Consider the following 7,102-nt stretch of genomic DNA (forward strand, 5'->3'; position numbering starts at 1 on the left):
TGGCAACAAAGATGTCCCCCTTTGAAACCAACAACCACTTGATACTAAATTGTTTTACCTAGAGAGCAACCTATAGCAATTAGAGAAGAATCTACAGCCAAAAAATTGTGAAGTTAAATAGGAAATTCAAAATATTTAAAACTATAACAAAGAAGTACATAAAGCAACAAGGATTGTTTTTTTAATATAGAGGGAACAGATGATTGTTCACCTTTTTTTCTATAAGGAATGTACAAACATTGAAACAATGTCACCCCTAAAATCAGAAATACAATTGGGAAACAACTTTGTTTCTGAAGCACAAGAATGCAAGCCAGAGATTTCTTTATGCATTTCATATACAATGGAAACTGCTAGTTACACAGATAATGTAACTCGGCATATCTTCACACTTGAAAGAAACTCAACACACACTGTTATTTTTTTGTGACTTGTAAATATAATTTAAACATCAGAGAAGAAATTCTCCTCTAAATTTACACTCTGTTGTATCAGATAATCAAGCCATTTGCTGAGATGAAAAATTGGGTCAACTGAAGAAAAATCACTACATTTTGTTGCATCAAATACTCTTTGAAGATTAGTAAAATTGCACACAGTTTGTCTACACTCAGCAATCATAGACTTCAGATCTGTTAGCCTTTTTTTCTGATATATCAAAAGGAAAACTCCAAGCTCTGTATCTCTGGAACTCCAGCTCTTAGTCTGTTTGAAGAGGAAGTAACTCATCATTGGCCAGTCCAATAAACAAGAAGACATGGATCATGCACCAACGGACCAAAATAAATATGTTTTTTCAACAACAGTTACTCCATGACTTGTTTTAATTACACACACCTTTCAAGTTGTTGCTGCTAACAGTGAAAGTGGTGATGTTCTATCCGGTGTGAAAACTAGCCTACCATCTGAGCTTCTGTTAGGATGTGAGATAGCAATAGATGAACCATGCTTGTATGAAGAAAATGAAACAATGAATTCATCAAGATTTTCAGTTCTTGTAGGTGTGTCTGCCGAAGGAGGTTCAGAAGGTGGCACAGGATGTGCTTTATCGCCTGCAAGCATTTGCACTACTTCTCTCATACTAGGTCGAGCTTCGGGATGAGGATGGGAACAGAGCAAACCCAGTTCAAGAACGAGCCCAACTTCTTCAACAGGGTACTCATTAAGAAGTCTAGGATCAACTGCTTCCAAAAGCTTTCCCTTGGAATGCACCTCTCAAACCCAGTCAACCAAAATTAATTCTTCGAGAGACATCTTCGGCTCAATGGGTCTTCTTCCACAAGCCACTTCAAGCAATAAAGCCCCAAATCCGAACACATCAGTGCTTGTTGTGGCCTTACCAGTACGACGAAGCTCTGGAGCAAGGTATCCAATAGTTCCCACTACATGGGTGGTGTGAGGATTTGAACCATGTTCATATAAACGAGCAAGCCCAAAGTCCCCTAACCTGCCATTCAAATATGCATCTAATAATACATTGCTTGCTTTGACATCTCTATGGACTATTGTCTGCTCCCATTCTTCATGAAGATAAAGCAAAGCCGAAGCAACCCCTTTCAAAATTGTATACCTCTACGACCAAGTCAACATATTCTGTGTGCTCTCAAACAAGAGCTTGTCAAGGCTACCATTTGGCATGTAATCATAGATACGCAGAAGCTCTTCCTTATACCGACACCAACCTTGAAGCTGAACTAAGTTCATGTGCCTCAGCCGACCAATGCTTGCAATCTCTGCAATAAATTCCCTCACCCCTTGCTTGGATTCATGCGAAACCCACTTCACTGCAACTTCCCGCCCAGTGCTGGGAATAACGCCCTTATAAACCCTGCCAAAACCTCCAAACCCCAGCAGCTGTTTGTCCCTAAATCCCTTTGTGGCCACTTTAAGTTCACTGTAGGGGAATCTATGAGGACCATATTCAAGCTCCCATTCTTCAATCACCTCACTCTGTCGAATCCCCCTAATAAGGTAAACTGCTGCCAGACTTGCAAGAACTGTGATACTTATGGCAGCTATGGATACCTCAACTATGAACCTTCTAGTCTTCACCATAGAATTTGCAGATGTAATCTGAGGAAGCTTTGAGAGTTCAAGGTCCTGTGCAAGCCCATTCATCCTGAAACTCCATCCGAGAAGGCGATGAGCACTAGAAAGCAGCCCTGTGGATGCTGAAAACCCAACATACATATAATCAAGAAGGACATCTGAGAGGTTAACATGAATAGATATCAATGGGCGATCAGGCTTGGTCATCCCCCCTGGTACAACACTTACATTAAGCCTATTCTCCGCACCATCAAAATCTATCCAACACTGAATACTCTTCTGATATTTCAGATTAAATCCCTGAACTGTCCCATTACCAGTTCTGTACCCAGTTGTCGTGGACATATTTGATATCAGACTGTTGATATCGATACCCACATGGTTATCATCAATATCCCCAAACTCAAAATCCTTAGCAGTATCAAACTCCACCGCAAATATATGATTATAATCCTTCCCATTGCTGGAAGCATTGAAGAGGCCGAGGTACTGACTGGTCAAAGTTCTGTGCAATTCCTTAAACGGGGACAACAGAAAGGCTATACCGTGACCTCCAAGAGTTGGGTACCGTGGGACAATGGACATAACGAAGGTCGTACTGAAAGAAAGAGTGGAATTATTCGAAAAATTCTTGAAGCGTAAAGGAAACGGATAAAGGGCATGGCCCAACATCAACTGTGTGACGTTTGTGAGCTCTAGGACTCCTGCAGGATTGATGTTCGCCATTCCATCCAGGTTGAGATTGTTGTTTCTGAATCCATTGAAAACAAAATTGTCGAATTGGGCCAATGCAAAAACAGAGTTCAAACAAAGAAAACAGAGCCATGAAAACATCCAGGGCATTCGATGAAACGGCTTTGCCTGATGAGATACAGGATGGTGGAGATACATGGATCGAAGCGCGGCTTGAAACGCAATGGCCCTGGCCACTTTGACGGCCGAGCTGCAAAGCGGTAAGCCAACACAGCGGAATCGCAGAGCAGAGCGGGAAGTGAGCTGCAGAGCGGAATCGCGCGTGGGTGACCATTTCGAACCAGCCATAATACTCCCCCGCATGAATTCCAGGTCGTCCCCGATCGATCAGGGGATGTCAGGCGCTCTAACTGCATTCAGATTTTTTTGTCAGGGAATGGCAGGGAATGTCAGGACTGTCAGGGGAGGGTGGCAGAGCTAGGAGATGGTGGCGGAGGATGGAGACATTCCCGGTGGCCGGAGCCGGACGATTTTCCGGCCGGTGCCGGAAAACGGGCCATTCTACAGCCTAGGTAGACTACTCCGTACTTTTTTTATTATACAAAGCTTTTAATTTATTTTTTTTCTAAATTGTGAATAAATCTAACAGAAATTGAAGAAAAAAATTAACAATAAAATTCAAAAATGTTGCTATGCAAGGTTTTGAGTGAGTAACCATACCTTTCCAATTCTAATTTTACTGCAGTTTCAAAATATTTTGTTCCTCCACAATGCTCTCAATGTGTCTCTCTTGCAAACGATCTCTCTTTTAATTAAACCCTAACATAAATTATAAAATATATATATATATATATATTAGTAAAATAAACAATAAAAATTTAAAAATTTGACTATGCAGGGTTTTGAGTGAATCACCATACCTTTCAGCTTCTGATCTTCTGAATAGTTATGATGCTCCAAAGTAAAAAAAAATTGCACAGTGCTCCTGGTATATCTCTATTAGAAATCACTCCCTTGAAATTTTGGGAAAAAACTTTTTACTATTTAAAATACTTTATGAAATTAGATTTTGAAAAATCAATTGATGCTTGTTTTTTTAATTTTAGAAAAGGAAAAAAAAAAAAATCTCACTTCTTTTCACTTTATCCGAACATCGGTGCTTTCAATAATAGAGAGCACTGGTGCATTTATAAGAAAAGTGCATTGACATTGAAGGGGAACCAAATTTTTTGAACACACCGACATTATACCATTCTTTTTTTTTTGAAATCCCAAAACGGTCGATTAATATTTTAACGCAATGGTGAGGTTTGTATTTAAATGCATCAGTGTTGTAATTGTTATAAGAGCACCGAGATGGTAGAGTTAATTTTTATTTAAACGCATCGCAAGAGCACCGATATGATAACATATTTTATATTTTGCAGAATGTTAGAAGCTGATGCGGGTATTATTTGAATGCCTCATTTCTTATATGATTTAAATGCATCAGTACGATTTGTTTTGATAAGCGCACCGGTAGGGTTTAAAAACTATCTGAAATTTTATTTTCACGTAAAATGACATATTAATCTCAAATTATCCTTTAAGACGCATCCACATGAATTATAGTAGTTCATAGTATACATGCAATACCCCTTTATTTCTATTTAAATATCTTTTTGTTTTTAGATTGAACTATTTTTAGTTGTGACGGTTAAAAAGCCATGGTGGACTTGACTTAAAATGAACAATAAAGTATGATGATGTAATAAATTAATTTTATTAATGAAAAGGAAAAGTGGAAATTACTTGGGAAAGAAACATTTAAGTAAGAGATTCTTGCCAAGATCCAGAAACCAATGTTGGTGGATAAGATCAAGACAATTTTCCCTTAAATCACTCCTAAAAATCCCTAGGGGATGATTAATAAGATTTAATATGATGGGAGAGAAAATATATTAAATCACTCAGTTGTAGAAAAACACTAAGTAAGAGTGAATAAAGCTTTGCGGAAGAGAAAAGTGAGCTTTAAAGAAAAAAAGGAAAAAACACTTTTTTCGAAGAAAAAAAAGGAAAGCCTAGGCCAGTGGGTTGGCAACCCATGAAAGGTGGGACACCGTTAAGGAAAAACATGCTGAGGAAATAATTTATAAAATACATTACATGCAATCACAAGAGGTTGATGATACCTGGGAAAGTACATCTCAACTCAGGGGGAACTAGAGGATCAGTTCATGTTTGGGAGGAAGGTGTTTATCTCAAGTGCAGTTTCCAGTTATAAGCCCGTTTAGAATTTTTGTAGAGTTATTAACTGTTGGTTTGATGAAAATTGTGAACATATGGTTTATTTTTTAAGCATGCAATAGGAATTATAATATGTGTAATTACTTCAGTGTATTTATTTTCTTTATCATATGGGTTACTGAAATGACTGAATATGAGTAGAGGGAAGTAGCTGTATAATTATGTGAAATTGTATGTGTATAGAAAATAAATATTTTCAATGAAAATGTATCAGTACTTAATTGGTTGGGAGTGATTACACAAGAATGTATTATTTTAAAGAAATTATTTTGAAATTATTGTTTTCAGGAACTGCCATTAAGTTCTATTGAATTTTTAGATGCTTTGTACGCACACATTGAATTGGGGTATAGCCCATTTCATCTAATTTTTCTTTGTGGGAATAGTAAGAGTCACTAAACAAATAGGGAAATTATACAAATTGTTCATAATTAAAAATGAAGTGATAACTTGGGAGTTATAGGAAACGAAATTCAATTATGAATTGACAATTAAATAGTTTTCTTTAGGTAATCTATTCATTCATGACTATACAGTTAGACAAAAATAACCAAAAAAAAAAAATAGACTCGCTAGAGATGAATCAAAACTCTCAAAAATAGATATGGTGGCTAACTCAATTCTCGACTTCAAGTTACAGGGCAATCTAAATTTCTACAAATTTTATTGGGGAATCCTTAATTCTGCATAACCTAAAGGTTACTGTCAATCACATTGTCTAGGATGCTCATCAGAGAAGAACAATTTTAGTAAGTTACCAATAGCAATATACCCAACTGAATCAAACTATAATATATAGTGAGAGAAATTAAAGAAACAAGTATCATATATCACTTAACATAAATAGAATTAAACTCCAGAACAATAATTTGATGAGTAGGAACATATTTACATAACTTGGAAGATGAGCGCTTTCCACAAGCGTTTGGCAGAGATCAATAAGGCAAGGGGAAGTTACTATACAAATTCTTCCAACGTAGATGTCAAACTCTTTCTTCAAGAGGAAGGAAGGACTGATATGAAGGTCTAAGAAAAGCAGAGGAGTAACTTACTACAATGTTATCCTCAACTCCATACGAGGCTGTGAAGGGTAATAACATGAAATTGAAACCACAAAAGCCTTAAAAATTGTTGGAGTTGAAAATTATTGAAACTAAACTGCCTGTTGAAGAGTTCCATAATAGAAATGCATATATATATATATATATATATATATATATATCCCTCAATTAATTATGGAAAAATACTTGGAAACCAAACTGTAAATTTCCTTATTTGCCGTAGCGAAATGGGACTGTAGGATTTACCATTCACTAGGTGCGTACATGTACCATTCGAAAAGGGATAAATTTCATAATAATAGCATTAAACACAACTTCCATATTGAATTCGAAATTCACAGAAATTTCAACATAATCCATCACTCGGAATATTATCCAAACAAAATTTGAACCAGATAAAGAATATTGAAATCACATGAAAAGATTACATAGGAATGAACCGTCCATAATACATGAAAGCAAGGATATATATTCATATATTCATAATGGGGAAGAAAACCTAGGATTACATCTCTAACAAAAAAAGAGAATATCAACCTAGACTTTCGAGTATGAGTCGTGTTCTAGCCAGAGGTGTAATTTCCTCTTAAATAATTACATACAAGATATATATAGATGTGTGTGTAACAATTAACAATAAATTATTTTAGTTCTTAAGTCTGTGACCAGACCAGAAGAACCAAATGAAACCAGTGATGACCCTAGCAAGGAAGAAACTGCACCATAGAGGGGAAAGAGCCCCAGTGTTTCCTTATGCGTGAAACACTCCGTGGAGAAGCATATATTATGTGAGATAACCAACCTAGCACGAGTGTCAGTAGTTAGCCAATGAATGACAACATATGAACCATTGTTGGAACTTGCAAGTGAAAAACCATTTAGTCTACAGGGGCTAGAGGTACCTATAGAAGACGAACTGAGGATTAGTTCCAACCTTGTTGGTGAAATCGAATAAAATAAATAAGTAGAAAAGGAGAAACAAAAACCTTCAAAAAAAATCGTTTTCCTGTTGA

General features: G+C 36.6%; 1 pseudogene; it reads right to left on the reverse strand.

Moving 5' to 3' along the window:
* Positions 1-597: 597 nt before the first annotated feature.
* LOC149160142 (L-type lectin-domain containing receptor kinase S.4 pseudogene) lies at positions 598-2,965 on the reverse strand (annotated as a pseudogene).
* Positions 2,966-7,102: the final 4,137 nt, after the last annotated feature.

The sequence above is a fragment of the Pinus tabuliformis genome, chromosome 5_2 (assembly GCF_031772625.1).
Source record: "Pinus tabuliformis cultivar Carrire ecotype Pingquan chromosome 5_2, CPIR1, whole genome shotgun sequence".
Classification (NCBI taxonomy): domain Eukaryota; kingdom Viridiplantae; phylum Streptophyta; class Pinopsida; order Pinales; family Pinaceae; genus Pinus; species Pinus tabuliformis.